The sequence below is a fragment of the Ahaetulla prasina genome, chromosome 8, assembly GCF_028640845.1.
Source record: "Ahaetulla prasina isolate Xishuangbanna chromosome 8, ASM2864084v1, whole genome shotgun sequence".
In the NCBI taxonomy this organism is placed as follows: Eukaryota; Metazoa; Chordata; class Lepidosauria; order Squamata; family Colubridae; genus Ahaetulla; species Ahaetulla prasina.
Window position 1 is genome coordinate 11702757 of NC_080546.1, and position 17034 is coordinate 11719790.

Below are 17034 nucleotides of genomic sequence, written 5' to 3' on the forward strand. Positions count from 1 at the left end.
GGGAAGGTAACAGCGTTCCGTGCGCCTTTGGCATTTAGTCATGCCGGCCACGTGACCACGGAGACGTCTTTGGACAGCGCTGGCTCTTCGGCTTTGAAACAGAGATGAGCACCGCCCCCTAGAGTCAGGAACGACTAGCACGTATGTGCGAGGGGAACCTTTACCTTTACCTTTTATATAAGAATCTAATCAACTAATAGTTATTGTCACTAGTTAAGGGTCAATAGTTTCAAGGGGGGATTGTCTGTAGCAATGTAAGAACTCTAAGCTAATGGCATATTTAACCCCCCTCCCCATCTCTACCTGTTCTTCTCCTACTGCCCACGTCAGCCAGTAAATTCCATAGTCATCTGGAGACATGTTGTCAGCCCTTCAACGGGCTTTAAATGGCCCGTTTCTTACACAAATTCGCACTTAACACATGTGAACCAGTTTGGGTGGGCACTACAAAGACTCGCAACTGACCAAACTTTCTACCAATGTCTTCACAATTGTCGTTTGCAATCCTTAAGTGAAAATATCATGACCTTTTGCATTTTGTTCCTCGCCCAGCATGTGTTAAAAAGCTGAACTCAAAGTGTGTGGGGTGGTAGAGGGTTATGGAACGTAGCAGCCGTAAAATGTAATTTTAGCAGTAAAAGTAAACCGAGACTCATATTTTGGAAACTTTCATGCCTCTTAAAGTGGAACTGTTTCTTCCCGCTTTCTGATTAACAGCTGTCCCTGGCCACCATTAAAATTTTTCAGGGTGCTATTTTCAGACCACGGGTATTTCCCCCTCTCGCCATGTCACAGTGACAACTGACAGATACCCCAGATTAGGAGGCCTGGAAAGGGTTGGGTTCCAGTACAGAAGAAGAAGATTTGAAACCACTTAGCTGACTGCAAGAGGCCGATCGGGAAAGGGGAAAACCGACTTCTGCTTTCGCCCTTTCTTTGTGGCTCATGAAAGGGTATTGCTTAAGCCACAACCAGAGGCCAGCTGATGTTTTTGGAAGAACGCACAAAGAATTATGTAGAATCATAGGGCTAGAAGGGACCTTAGAGGTCTTCTTTGCTTTGCTGGCTGGGGAATTCTGGGAGCTGAAGTCCGCCAGGCTTAAAGTTGCCAAGGTTGGAGACCCCTGTTCTAGTCCAACCTCCTAACCAAGGTTCCTTATACCAGGGGTCCCCAACCTTTCGGACCTCAGGGACCACTAAATTCATAATTTTAAATCCCATGGACCACTAATATGATCTGCCTAATGACCAGCTGGGTGGGTGTGGCTAGGTGGTCATGTGACTGGGTGGTCATGGCTGGGCCAACTCAATGTCACTCACATCCAGGGGTGTCTCGTCGGCCTCTACTCACCCCTACCTTGCCGGTCACTCCTTGCATCCCCGCTCCTTAGAGCGCCGACAGGAAGCAGTTGTTGGAGCTAAGGAGCCACCATGAGAAAGAGTTGGCAAAACAGCTCAGTTCAAATTAGAGCTGACCGAGAAGGAGGCTCTGCAGAAGCACCTCACTGAGGACTACGAGCATAGGCTTTCCAAGCAGAGGGAAGACCTGCGGAAGTGCAAGGCCATGTACCGGCGCCTGGAGGCTCAGTGGGCTGAGATGGTCAATCAGTTCTAGACCATGATACAGTCCCACTGGAACAAGGCCCTCCGGCTCTTCGCCACCAGCACAACTTCCCTCCAGCCTTTGCCCAAAGCCCTGCACCAGGAGGCTGAGCAGATCCCAAGTTGGAATTTCTGCCCCCCTCCAACCCGCAAAAAAAGACCCTGAAGGGGGAGAGTCTCTGCAGCAACACAAACGTTCATTGCATGTATCTGGCCCAGGGACCTTAATTTGAGGACCCCCAATTTAGTGTAATATAAAAAAAATACAAATAATTTTTCTGTGGACCACCAAAATTTTCTCACGGACCACCAGTGGTCCATGGACCATCAGTTGGTGACCACTGCCTTATACCATCCCACACAAATGGTTGTCCAATCTTTTCTTGAAAACTCCCAGATGCTTGGCAACTGGCATGTGTCCAGGGATCATGTGATCACCTTTGGTGACCCTCTGACAAGCAAACTCAATGGGGAAGACAACTGCAGTGACAAACTTAACAACAAGTGGCAAGAAAGGTTGTAAAACGAAGCAAAACCCACTTAACAACTGTCTTGCTGTCAGACAACTGTCAGAAATTTTGGGCTCCATCGTGGTCGTAAGTCGAGGACTCCCTCCCTGTATAGCAGTTTGCTATTGCTATGGAGTAGTTAAGGGCCTTTTCAAGTGATTAAAAACTATAGATTAGACGACACAAGAAGAGGATGCAAGTGGCTTCATCTTTTGCTCTCAGATTAGATCCATTAGTATGAAGATCTGAACAGAGAATATAAATATTTCCCTTGGCATCCGTCAGTTGCCAGCTTTCAGCTTTTAAAGAGTGCTGCTGTTTTTTTTTTTTGAAGTACTGCAAAATAAAGTGCCAACGGTATATTTATTTCTGATAATGCCTTAATGGGTAGAAAACGAGAAAGAGTGGATAGCTGCTGCGCAATACTTTATTTGGAAATGTGCCTCCTGCAAAAAACAAGTCTATGGAGATTTTTAATATAATATAATATAACAACAGAGTTGGAAGGGACCTTGGAGGCCTTCTAGTCCAACCCCCTGCCCAGGCAGGAAACCCTACACCATCTCAGTCAGATGGTTATCCAACATTTTCTTAAAAAATTCCAGTGCTGGATCATTCACAACTTCTGCAGGCAAGTTGTTCCACTTATTAATTGTTCTAACTGTCAGGAAATTTCTCCTTAGTTCTTAGTTGCTTCTTTCTTTGATCAGTTTCCACCCATTGCTTCTTGTTCTACTCTCAGGTGCTTTGAGACTCCCTCTTCTTTGTGGCAACCCCTAAGATATTGGAACACTGCTATCATCTCTCCCCTAGTCCTTCTTTTTATTAAACTAGACATACCCAGTTCCTGCAACCGTTCTTCATATGTTTTAGCCTCCAGTCCCCTAATCATCTTTGTTGCTCTTTGCACTCTTTCTAGAGTCTAGAGTCTTTTCTCAGTCAACTAGGTCATGGTTGTCCCATACCCCCATAGATTTTTAGCCATGCGCTTTGGGGTGAACACCCTTCGAATGGTGTGGGAGTTTGAACGGATTTCCAGAGCAAAATTGCAGACTACAGGAACATTTGCACCTCTCAGGTGACCTTGAAGACACAGATAAACCTCCAAGTGGCCTCAACGACTCTCTAAAAAGGATGCAAATGACCAGCTGTCTGCAAGGAATATAAATCCTTCCATTTCCCCACCATCCATCCAGAGATGAAGAAGCTTCTTGGATGAAAAGAGAAATGTCTTCAAAGAAAAAACAAGAAAAGTCCAGAAAAAGCACCTTTGAGACAACACTGTCAACCCTGAAGCCGGCCTGACTGAGGCCATTTTGAGACTTCAGTGCTGAGACACTAGAGAAGAGGGATAGGGTAGGGGAAGTAGAGATAGTGGGGGGTGGGTGGGTTTGTAGCCAAAATAAAAACCGTTCTCTTGGGAACCAAGAACATTCCTGGAGGTGCTCAGAAGGAGGGGACTGGAGCAGTGGTTGGTTTCAATTTTTTTTACTACCGGTTCTGTGGGCGTGGCTTGGTGGGCATGGCAGGGGAAGGATACTGTAAAATCTCCATTCCCTCCCCACTCCAGGGGAAGGATACTACAAAATCCCCATTTCCTCCCAATCAGCTGGGACTTGGGAGGCAAAGAATAGATGGGGGGTGGGGCCAGTCAGAATTTTTACTACCGGTTCTCCGAACTACTCAAAATTTCCACTACCGGTTCTCCAGAACTGGTCAGAACCTGCTGAAACCCACCTCTGGACTGGAGTCAGCTAGCAACTGGACAGTATCCTGATTGGACCATGTGATTAATTGTTTTGAGAAAGTGACAAATGTTTACTTTTAACTAGGTCAGGGGTCTGGAAACTTGGCTCTTTTAAGACTTGTGGACTTCAACCCCCACAGTTCCTTAGCCAGGAAGTCTGGGAGTTGAAGTCCAAAAGTCTTAAAAGAGCCAAGTTTGCAGACCCCTGAATTAGGTGAAAACCATGGGAATACTGAGAGTCGGTTTTCACCAGCCTTTGCCAATATGACATATCCAATAAACCTATTCTTCGAGGAAACGGCTTGCCTCGAAATTTTGTTGGCTATGGGTATGCTATTTGGAACCCTGACAAACATATAGGTATGTCTAAAAAGGTAAAGGTAAAGGTTCCCCTTGCACATACGTGCTAGTTGTTATCGACTCTAGGGGGCGGTGCTCATCTCCGTTTCAAAGCCAAAGAGCCAGTGCTGTCCAAAGACATCTCCATGGTCATGTGGCCGGCATGACTCAACGCCAAAGGCGCACAGAACGCTGTTATCTTCCCACCAAAGGTGGTCCCTATTTTTTCTACTTGCATTTTTACGTGCTTTTGAAACTGCTAGGTTGGCAGAAGCTGGGACAAGTAACGGGAGCTCACCCCGTTACACAGCAGCTAGGGATTCGAACCTTTTGATCGACAAGCTCAACGTCCTAGCCCCTGAGCCACCGTGTCCCTATTTATGTCTAGGATTGCACAAAACTATTTGGGTCACTGCATTCTGACCTAAATGAAGCTTCTGAATACTCTTCAAGGGCAGCCCCATGTAGATCCCAAAACAGTATTCGCGACAGGAGGGGTTTGGGATGTGGGTGATTGTGAGAACCTTGCAATCCAAGATCAGAATAGGATCAGGATTAGGAACAATCCTAGTTTGTACAATGTTTTGAAGTTCTAATTTCCAGAAGAGTTACTAACCACTAAAGATTGTTGGAGAAGACCTGTGTCAGTTCATGGTAACAGACCCTGCCTGATTTTATTTTTTTTGACAGCCAGAGAAGAATTGTCAAAGACACACTAGTCTGAGTTCTCTGTGTGATTCCAGACAGAGAAGAAAGGAGACCAAAGATTAAGATCCAGACAGTGAAGAGTCAGGATGCTAGTGAGGAATGGCGAACAGCCCATGTTCAAGATTGAAGAAGCTCCCCATAAACCCCTCATTAGTCAGCCAGTGTTACAAGAAGTTCTGCTATCAGATATGGTAGCTATTTATTTAGAATAAATTCTTCAGTGTCTCATATTATGTTGCAACAAACATTACTTCATTCTTTCTGGCGTTAAGATTGTCCTGGGCAGGGGGGGGGGACACCAATATGCGACATTTTATATTGGCTTGTTCTTATTGTTGAACATTTATTGTTTAAATTATTTGTTGCATGACTTGTTGACATGACATTGTTTTTAGGTGTACTTCTATTATCTGTTCTGAACGTCTCGCTGTGATTTAAGACTGGGTGGGCAGAACTCTTGGGTTTCCCAGGATGGTCCCCGTTTTAAGAGAGGCATGGCAGACAACCCCCCCAACCTGGAAAGTGTTGGAAATTAAATTTAGTAGCTGAAACAGTAAAGTATACAATGGGCCACAATGCACCATTGACCAGTGCTGTCAAACTCGCAGCCCGCGGGCCAGATGTGTGGTGTGTTGGCCAGGCTCATGCCCGGTTTAGCAAAAGGGAAAAAAGGAGGAAAAAATCATGATATGTCATGTGACACTGCCATGACGACACAAGTTTGACCCCTGAGTTACAGAGTGCTAACTCATGCATGAGGTAATCAACGCTGTGATTGGTTGCTGTGGATGTAAAGGAGCAGTTTCCGCTTTTCCCGCCTTTTTTTGTGTGTGTTATGCTGTTTGAATTTACCTCATGATATTCCTGTGTCCCTGACTATCTTGTCTGCTGTAAATGTTAAAGTGACCAGATTTCAGCGATGGCAAAACGGGACACCATTGGGGGGGGGAGGGGGGCTGCGCATGCGCGCTGAGTCTTGCCACCTGCCTGAAGGAGGAGGAGCGGCTGCTGCTTCTCCGCTCTTCCAGGCAGGCTCGGCTCTCCTCTCGACTCTTCCAGGCAGGCTCGGCTCTCCTCTCCGCTCTTCTCTTCCTCTCGGGTGAAGTCAAGTGGCATCTCTCCTCCCTCTCGTGCCCCCTTCTCCGCCTCTTCCTCTTGCGTTGCCGCCTCCCATTTTCAGAATGGGAGTGAAACAAAAAAAAACAAAAATCGGAACTTTTTGGAATTGCCACGGGACGCGGGACAAATTATTAAAAAGCGGGACTGTACCGCCAAAAGCGGGACATCTGGTCACTATAGTAAATGTAAATGTAAAATATATATTTTTTTAATGAGAAGGAAGGGCTCACTGGAGAAGAGCCTAATGCTGGGAAAGATGGAGGGCAAAAGAAGAAGGGGACGACAGGGAACGAGGTGGCTGGATGGAGTCACTGAAGCAGTCGGCGTGAGTTTAAATGGACTCCAGAGGATGGTAGAGGATGGGAAGGCCTGGAGGAACGTTGTCCATGGGTCGGACACGACTTTGCAACTAACAACAACAAATATATTTATTTATATAAAACTACAACTTTGTGTCAGTGTTTTTTAATTCATTTGGACAGTTGCTACACTATTCCCTGACAGAAAGACGCCAAAGATCTGAGAGGCTGTCCCAAGAGAAGATAATCAGGGAAGGCAATGAACTCAAGGGCTTGTTTGGCCTGCCAGAAGAGGAAACAGAATAAGATAATGTGACGGTTTTATTTATTTTATCCCACCATTGTTATTTTTACAAATAACTCAAGGCAGTGAAGACATTTTTCCTCCTCTTTTTCCCATAACAACTACCCTGTGAGGGGAGTTGGGCTGAGAGAGAGACTGACTGGCCCAAAGTCATCCAGCCAGTTTTCATGCCTAAAGTGGGATTAGAACTCTCAGTCTCCTGGTGATTGGCTCAACATCGGCCAATTGGTTTGCATGCCTAAAGTGGAATTAGAACTCTCAGTCACCTGGTGATTGGCTCAACATCGACCAACCTACTTTTATAACTAAGTGGGATTAGAACTCATGTTCCCCCGGTTTCCATAACTCAACAACTATTTATATTTATTAATGTCTCTGTTTTTATGCTCAAGACATCACTAACTCAAGAGATGGGGTTCTAATGGTAGAGCCTAGAATAGATGCTGTTGTAGTTTTTACCCACTTTGATTCGCCTAAGGATAAATTCTCACAGTTGTATTTAACAAAGCCTTAAGTAGCAACTGCTAAAATAAATATAACTTCTTTGCTTAAGTTATTAAGACCGTATCATTAGGAAGCTCATTAAGGCTTGTTATACAACAGATTCTGTTAATTGCAGGGACCTGCCAATAAGACTTGTTGGTTTTTTTGTTTAAATTCCTTCTCTCTTCCTTCCCAATTTATCAGAAGCAGAAAAAATGATTTATTGGCCTCTTTGCCTTAGCCTGAATGTTTTTCTCATCATTTGAATCCTGCGGTTTAGCCAGTAATATATTCCCCATACCAGCAATGTATTGGTCCCAAAATGACTTTGGAAGTGGAATGCCACATGGCACTGAATGTATATACCATATTTTTTGGACTATAAGATGCACCTGACCATAAGATGCACCTAAATTTAGAAGAGGAAAACAATAACAACAACAAAAAGGTTTTGGCCTCTGCGCGCCCCATTTTTGGCCCTTTTTTTTAGCCCTTTTTTGGCCTGTTTTTGAGGCTTTTTTGGGGTTATTGTTGGCTTTTTAACCCCGTTTTTGGGGTTATTGTTGGCCTATTTTGAGGCTTTTTTCGGCCCAATTTTGAGGCTTTTTTCGGCCCATGTTTCTGAAAAAGCCTCAAAAACAGGCCAAAGAAGCCTCAAAAACAGGCCCAAAGAAGCCTCAAAAACAGGCCCAAAAAAGCCTCGAAAACAGGCCCAAAGAAGCCTCAAAAACAGGCCCAAAAAGCCTCGAAAATGGACCAAAAAAGCCTCAAAACGGGCCAAAAAAAGCCTGGAAAACAGGCCAAAAAGCCCAAAAATGAGCCCAAAAAAAGCCTAAAAAATGGACTGAAAAAAGCCTCAAAAACAGGCCGAAAAAAGGCCCAAAAACGGGGCATGCCGAAGCCAAAAAACAGCTGGCTGGTGGGCGTGGCTTAGGTAATATTTGGTTTATAAGCAGCACAGACATTTTCGCCCCATTTTGGGAGACAAAAAAGTGCATCTTATAGTCCGAAAAATATGGTAAATCATAGAATTGAGAGCCAGCTGGGTCTACTGGGTAAGGCACCAGACTAGAAACTGGGAGACCATGAGTTCTAGTCCCACTTAGTTATGAAAGTTGGTTGGTTGATGTTGAGCCAATCACCAAGAGACTTTCTAGTCCCACTTAGTCATGAAATTCGATTGGTGGATGTTGGGCCAATCACCAAGAGACTGAGAGTTCTAGTCCCATTTTAGGCATAAGATACAACTTATGGGCCTCTGTGGCTCAGACTGGTAAGACAGTCTGTTATTAACACAGCTGCCTGCAATTACTGCAGGTTCTAGTCCCACCAGGCCCAAGGTTGACTCAGCCTTCCATCCTTTATAAGGTAGGTAAAATGAGGACCCAGATTGTTGGGGGCAATAAGTTGACTTTGTATATAAATATACAAATAGGATGAAGACTATTGCTAACATAGTTTGCAGGTATCTGGCAAACTCTTGTCCTTTTCCGCCCACCTTCCAATGATATTGCTTTTTTTGTTAACGCCTTTAGGTGGAAGGAGCATGAAGGTGCGTGAGCAGGGGGTTGGACTAGATGACCTCCAAGGTCCCTTCCAACTCTGTTACTGTAACTGTAACTTCAGGAAGGAAGGAAGGAAGGAAGGAAGGTTCTTTCCAAAGGTTTAGTTTCCGCATTAAGTAACCAGCGTTGTTGATGTATCACCTTTCAACATTTTGAGTTCCCACAGATTAATAATAGTGAGGCAACTCTCCCAGTTCCGACTCTTCGGTTTGATTTTAAAAAGCCCCACAGCAATCCACAAAACTCTCGGTTCACACGCTCTCACTAATTGGCAGAGACCTGTTTTAGCAAGACGTACGGGGACCTGGAATGCCCAGGTGTTTACACAATCACCTATTCTGTTTATGGTTTCTAAGGAGACAATCAGGAAGTTAATGGGCTAAGTAAGAAGAAATTCTCAGGTGGCCTTTGGCCAAGGCTGCTGTGTAAAGCTAGAAATCGTGTGAGAATCGGCAAGTTAAATCAGTTTATGGGTACAATTCAGTCCTCTCTGTGCATGGCAGGAGCAGGGCAACCTCTCAGCTGTTGAGGGCCCTCAAGGAGGATCTGTTTGGGGCTGCAGGGCAAATACAGTTAAAAAAAGAGAATACATGACCTTTCTGCCCATTTCCTTAATTATGCCTTATAGCAGGGATGTCGAACTTGATTTCATTGAGGGTCACATCAGGGTTGTGTTTGAACTCGGGGACCTGGCATCGGCGTGGCCAGGGTGGGTGTGGCCAACTCAATGTCATTTGTGTCGGGGTGTGCCTGTGGTGGCCAGGGCACTCCGCCAGTGAAAACGGGCTCCCAAGCTCCATTTTCGGCTACGACGGCCTCCTGCAACCCTCTGCCAGGGAAGACGGAGCTCAGGCGGGCCGCAAGCTCTGTTTTCCCTGGCAGAGGTACCGCAGGCCAGTCCTTCACTGTTTCCAGGGTGGCCCCACGGGCCAGATCTAAGCACCCAGTGAGCCGGATCTGGCCCCCCCGGGCTTTGAGTTTGACACCCCTCCTTCATAGCATCTTCTGGCATCATCTAGTCATCTTGGAAGCCATATAAACTCTGTCCTTGTTAAAGCTCTGTTGAAACAACAATGGTTGGATGGTCTAGAGAAGGGGTCTCCAACCTTGGCAACTTTAAAGACTTGTGGACTTCAACTCCCAGAGTTCCTCAGCCAGCTTTGCCAGGAACTCTGGGAGCTGAAGTCCACAAGTCTTAAAGTTGCCAAGGTTGGAGGCCCCTGCTCTAGAGGACGGCATTAATTACTATACAGCAGTGATGGGTTTCAAATTTTGTTACTACCAGTCCTATGTGTGTGGCTTGGTGGGCGTGGCATGGGAAGGATACTGTAACATCTCCATTCCCACCCCACTCCAGGGAAAGAATCCTGTAAAATCTCCATTCCCTCCCCACTCCAGGGGAAGGATTCTGCAAAATCCCCATTTCCTCCCGATCAGCTGGGACTCGGGAGGCAGAGAATAGATAGGGGCGGAGCCAGTCAGAATTTTTATTACCGGTTCTCCGAAATGCACAAAATTTCCGCTACCAGTTCTCCAGAACTGGTCAGAACCTGCTGAAATCCACCTCTGCTATACAGGTAGTCCTTGACTTACGACCATAATTGAGCCCAAAATTTCTGCTCCCAAGCGAGAATTTGTGACACTGCAACCGTCATAAATATGACATGACCTGAGTTTAACTCATAGAATCATCTCTTACAATGTCCTTCCTGTTGAAGACTACTTCAGCTTCAATTGCAACAATACACGAGCACACAATAGGTTTAAGCTTAATGTTAACCGCTCCAATCTTGATTGCAGAAAATACGACTTCAGTAACAGTTATTAATACTTGGAATACACTACCTGACTCTGTGGTCTCTTCCCAAAATCCCCAAAGCTTTAACCAAAAAGTGTCTACTATTGACCTCACCCCATTCCTAAGAGGTCTGTAAGGGGCGTGCATAAGAGCACAAGCCTGTCTACTGTTCCTGTCCTATTGTTTCCAGGGGCCTCTGTGGCTCAGACTGGTAAGACAGTCTGTTATTAACAGCAGCTGCTTGCAATTACTGTAGGTTCAAGCCCCACCAGGCCCAAGGTTGACTCAGCCTTCCATCTTTTATAAGGTAGGTAAAATGAGGACCCAGATTGTTGGGGGCAATAAGTTGACTTTGTATATAATATACAAATGGATGAAGACTATTGCTTGACATAGTGTAAGCCGCCCTGAGTCTTCGGAGAAGGGCGGGATATAAATGCAAATAAAAAAAAAATAGAATGTGCAATTCGGTTGAGGATTTTACGTACTGGTAAATGCCACCATGTCCACTTCTGAGTATGAATTCTTCTGGGGATCCAACACATTCGTGTCCTCCGCCAGATATACAAACTACTCAAGACTTTTGGAGCCAAAAGTGAAGTACAAAACTGTTTTCTTCTCTTCCATGGACAGATCTGAATTGGATGTCTATGGAGATTCTCTGTCATCCAGGTCACGGTTGTCCCAAAGGTGCTCTTTCAAGAGACAACGGGACTTTCTGGTTTTTACTTTTGAAGATGTTTCACTTCTCATCCAAGAAGTTTCTTCAGCTCTGACTGGAATTCCCTACCATTGTTGTGGTCCGCCAGCAGCCTGCGGAGTTGGCAACAAAGTCGGACAGTGATGAGGCTAAGGAAGAGCGTGGGCCAGTCCTGGAGGCTGAGGAAAGCCCGGATGAGGGCTCTGGGTCAGAGGCTGAGGTGGGGCCAGGGCCATCAGGGAGTGAGGTGCAGATTTCAGAGCCTCCAGAGACTGACAGTAGTGAGGCAGAGGAACAGAAGGAGCCTGTTCCTAATGCACGCATGAGAAGAGCTGCCAGAAGGCAAGAGCCGCTCAAGCAAAGAGGATGACTCGGGAGTACGGCCAAGAGTTGATTGGCTCCTACCATAAGGCTTAAAAGACCAGCAATGGCATTCGGGCTCTTTGCTGGAAAACAACGTTGATAGCTTTGTCTTGTTGCATTTGTTCTTCATTGGTGTCTTCTGAACTTTTGCCAAGAAAGGCCTTTGGGAGTTTGCCTAATTGGACCATGGTTGGTGATAGGACTGAGGAATTGTGTTGGGAGGAATTTGCTTTAATTTAGTTGAACTACGCTGGGAATGAAGTAATTCTCAGCTATTTGAATAAAGTTTTTTTGTTTTTACACTGATTGAGTTTCCTACTACCTACTTGGGCCTGGGTCACAACAACCATCCAGTCAGAGCCGAAGAAGCTTCTTGGATGAGAAGCGAAACATCTTCCAAGAAAAACAAGGAAGCCCAGTTGCCTCTTGAAAAAAGCACCTTTGGGACATCTGAATTGGATGGACGATTGAATTCCGGAGTGTACCTTACATCACACCTGAAGACTAGTTGAGAAGATGCCAAGGAGAACCAGAGCTACAATGGGGAGGCAGCCATTGCTGTCTTCTACCAATTATCAATCATGAGTCTCCATCATTTTGCCTAGAGGTGGACTTACAACAGTTCATTTAGTTACCGTTCAAACTTACAACGGCACTGAAAAAAAGTGACTTATGTCCCCTTTTCATGCTTACGACTGTTGCAGCATCCTCATGGTCAGACGCTTGCCGACTGGCTCCTATTTATGATGGTTGCGGTGTCCCGGGGTCACGTGGTCTCCTTTGGCGACCTTCTGACAAGCAAAGTTGATGGGGAAGCCAGATTTTTTTTTTATTATTTACATTTATACCCCGCCCTTCTCCGAAGACTCAGGGAGGCTTACACTATGTCAAGCAATAGTCTTCATCCTATTTGTATATTATATACAAAGTCAACTTTATTGCCCCCAACAATCTGGGTCCTCATTTTACCTACCTTATAAAGGATGGAAGGCTGAGTCAACCTTGGGCCTGGTGGGACTTGAACCTGCAATAATTGCAGTTGTTGTTGTTAATAACAGGCTGTTTAGCAGCCTGCGCCACTCAAGGACCCTTAAGATTAAGGGTTGTTAAGATTCACTTAACAACGGTGTTGCTCATTTAACCATGCAGGGATTCACTTAACAACGCTGACAAGAAAGGGGCAGAGCTCACTTAACAATTGTCTTGCTTAGCAAAGGAAATGTTAGGCTCAATTGTGATCGTACGTCGAGGACTACATGTATTCCCGTACACAAAAATGAAAAATTTACACATTTCTTAAGTTTTTGCAAATTTTTTTTTGTTCTTTTTTGATCTAACTGGGAAATGAATTGCTCACACCGATCATCCTGTTCTCCCTTTTTCAAGGACACAGCCTTTACTATTATCTTTGATGACTTTAAAGATAAATGGGGTTGTATTATGTGTTTGGTAGCTTTATTTAGCCGATACCTGCTTTAACCAGCGGTGACATAATCCCACAGATGACTTCTCAGGGACTGCTCGAGTCAGTCAAGAAATGATAGTAAAATGGCTGCTATTTTAAAGAAAAACAGGGAAGATGGGTGGTGAAATCCATTATTTATATCCCTGATGACCATTCTGGATGGCTTCCATATGCAGCTCCAAGGTTAATTTTCCAGATCAATACTTCTAGAGGTAGTTGAAACAGATTTCTCTAGTCAGAGTTTAATATCTGGACTTAAGAGCATTTCTATTCATTTGTTCTCTTCAGCTTTTTCCTGTATTATAGATCTGAAAAGGCTATCAGTTGCAGTTATTTTTTCATCACCATTGTAACTCAGGGGTCCCCAAACTTGGCAACTTTTAAGATGCGTTGGAGTGTTTAAGACTTCAATTCCCAGAATTCCTCAGATGGCTATGAACATGTTTTCTCGGATTCTGGCTGAGGAATTCTGGGAGTTGAAGTTCACAAGTCTTAAAAGTGGTCGAGTTTGGAGACCCCTTGCTCTAAATGGTTGCTGTATGAGACAGCTGCTAAATGAGGACTACTTGTAAAGGCAATTCTTCCCAGCCTGATTTTTGTGTGGACTAATCAAGATCTGCCTTTTTCTTTAAATGCTTCATCCCTCATTAGTACCTGTGCGTTTCCTTTAATTTCTGAGATATTTCCACAGATAGATGCCTACACCCCATTCCATTCTTCCCCATTTATCTTCTCTAACATTACCAGAAACTCTACTTTTGCTTCCTCCCTCCCCCCTACCATAGTACCATCGTTATTTCTGATGCCACAATAATCAAAGCACTAGCGAACAGGTTGTTCTTTCATTCCCACTGTCTTGAACTCAGAATTATTAAGTACGTCATCCCCCCACAATCTATTAAGAAAGTAAACAAATGAGATCAAGGGAGTTGAGCAATGCTTGTTCTTGGCAAACCCTTGCTGATTTCTGAAAATGACTGCAATGTTTTCAAGGTGCTTATAAACGGATAATGATTTCTTTTTGATCTATTCGCAGACGTTTCCAGGGAATTGATATCAGGCTGATGATTCAAGTTTGTAGCTGCGAGATTCCACTTTCCCTGTCCTTCCCTTTTAAGATAAAGACGCTTTCCTTTGGTTAGTTAATTCTCCAAATTTTCTCAAAGATAATAGGCAAGACTTTGGCCAGACCATCAGTACATGTAGTTCCTTGACTTCCAATTATTTGTTTAGTGATGGTTCAAAGTGACATTGAAAAAAAATGACTTCATGAGAGTCCTAGGCTTGCAACTGTTACATCCCCACAATCACTTGTTCCAAATCCGGATCCTTGGCATGTATTTATGGGGGTCATCCCGGGGTCCCGTGATCACCATTTGTGACCTTCCTAGCTGGCTTCCCCCAAACTCAAGTCCCGGAAGCTGGATTTAACGACCACCCGATCCACTTAACAAACTGCAATGATTTACTTAACAACCATGGCAAAAAAGCTTGTAAAATTGGGTGCAACTCAACTTACCGATCACCTTGCTTAGCAAAAAGGAAGTCTGATTCTAATTATGGTCATAAGCTGCGGACTTACCTGCCCAAGGAGATGCTGATCCAGTTCTACAGAGGAATTACTGAGTCTTGTCATCTGCATCTCTAAAACTGTCTGGTTCAGTTCTGCAACCCAACAAGACAGACACAGACTTCAGAGGATAACTAGCACTGCGGAAAAAACAATGGCTACCAATCTTCCTTCCATTGAGGACCTGTATACTGCACGAGTCAAAAAGAGGGCTGTGAAAATATTTACAGACCCCTCACATCCTGGATATAAACTGTTTCAACTCCTACCCTCAAAACGACGCTATAGAGCACTGCACACCAGAACAACTAGACACAAGAACTGTTTTTTCCTGAATGCCATCACTCTGCTAAACAAATAATTCCCTCAACATTGTCAAACTATTCACTAAGGCTGCATTACTATTACTATTAGTCTTCTCATCGTTCCTATCACCCATCTCTTCCCACTTATGACTGCATGACTATAACTTTGTTGCTTGTATCCTTACGATTTATATTGTTTCCGGATTGCTTATTTGTACCCTATGACTATCACTAAGTGTTATACCTTATGATTCTTGACAAATGTATCTTGTCTTTTTATGTACACTAAGAGTGTATGCACCAAAGACAAATTCCTTGTGTGTCCAATCACACTTGGCCAATAAAGGGTCAAATAAGGGTCCTTGAGTGGCTCAGACTGCTAAGACAGTCTGTTATTAACAGCAGCTGCTTGCAATTACTGCAGGTTCAAGTCCCACCAGGCCCAAGGTTGACTCAGCCTTCCATCCTTTATAAGGTAGGTAAAATGAGGACCCAGATTGTTGGGGGCCATAAGTTGATTTTGTATATAATATACAAATGGATGAAGACTATTGCTTGACATAGAGTAAGCCGCCCTGAGTCTTCAGAGAAGGGCAGGATATAAATGCAAAAAATAATAATAATAATAAAGAATTTATTTCCAATTCCAGTTCCAGTTCCAGTTCCAATTCCAATTCCAATTCCATTCCATTCCATTCTATTCTACAAGCACCAAATATCGTTTTGGGAATAGAGGCAGATAGTGGCCTGCTCCCTTAAGATTTTTAAGTCTGAATCATACTTGTCAATGCAGTCGGATAATGTCAAAGGACTTCTAGGATACCATGAATCACTCATAGACAGGTAGTCCTCGACTTATAACAGTTCATTTACTGACTGTTCGAAGTTACAACAGCGCTGAAAAAAAGTGACTTATGATTGTTTTTCAACACTTAAAAGACCATTGTAAGCATCCCCATGGTCAACGTGATTTACATTCATATGCTTGACAACTGATTCACATTTATGACGGTTGCAGGGTCCCGAGGTCGTGTGATCCCCTTTTGCGACCTTCCGACAAGCCAAGCCAGATTCACTTAACGACATTCCTCACTTAAACAATTGCAGTGATTCACTTAACAACAGTGGCACAAAAAGTCATAAAATGGGGGCAAAACTCACTTAACAACATAAATTTTGGGCTCTGTGGAGGTCGTAAGTTGAGGACTACCCGTATGATTGGCTATTCTCTATAAAGAGCCTCTTTCCTGTTATTCCAACTTTCATGACAGGAGAGAGAAACCATGTAGGATTTGTGTGGGTTCGTAAAGTTGTATAGTCAGGTAGCATGACTCTAATCTATTGATGGCAGGGACATTCAGCATTTCAGAGAAAATCTGTATATAAAGCGCAATCCCAAACAGGCCTTTCTGATTGGTTATTCCATTTTGCATGTCCTTATGCACCCAGTATTGTAGCCCGCCAGCTGCCAGCGGTGCTGGAGGCAAACTCGGACGATGAGGAGGTTGGGGAGGATCTTGGGCCAGTGCTGGAGTCTGGGAAGGGTCCTGATGGATGCTCTGCGTCGGACGCAGAGATAGAACCAGGGCCGTCTGACATTTCCCAGCCACCGGAGAGGCAGCTTCCTTTGGAGGCTGAGATGAGTGAGGACGAAGAACAGCTGGGGCCTGTTCCAGATGCACATATGCGCAGAGCAGTTAGGAGAGAACAATGGAGGACAAGGAGTCGACACGGGAAGCAAACCACACGTGGACACTGAATAGGCCCCTCCCTGAATAAATAGAAGGAAAGGGGAGTGGTTGTCATAGGAGACAACAGTTCGCATTTCTGAAGATTTTGCTCATTGTGTTTCGTGCCACAAAGACTGCTTGCCAGAACTTAATTTGCAGCCTTTCCACCAGATCATCACAGCCTTGCAATTATCGCCAGGAACTGATAAGGTCTGTTCCTGCAGTTAACTCCTTGAAGGACTAATGCCTGGATTTTTTGGGTGGGTGAATGCAATTAATTCACAAGAGGAAAATAAAGAGGGCTTTTTCATGACAAGGAGGCTGTTTCTTGCTTCTGCTAAGGCTGGGTCAGAACCTGGGTTCTGGGTTCTGCAACCCAACAAGAAAGACACAGACTTCAGAGGATAATTAGAACTGCAGAAAAAATA

The 17034-nt window shown here is 44.5% G+C and overlaps 1 long non-coding RNA gene across 2 annotated transcripts in view; it reads right to left on the bottom strand.

Moving 5' to 3' along the window:
• LOC131203134 (uncharacterized) overlaps positions 1 to 17034 on the bottom strand; it is a 71488-nt gene that overhangs the window by 49719 nt on the left and 4735 nt on the right. For both annotated transcript variants that reach the window (XR_009156307.1, XR_009156308.1), the window contains exon 2: positions 14584 to 14666. This is a non-coding gene — a long non-coding RNA (uncharacterized LOC131203134). The remainder of the gene's footprint in view (positions 1 to 14583; positions 14667 to 17034) is intronic.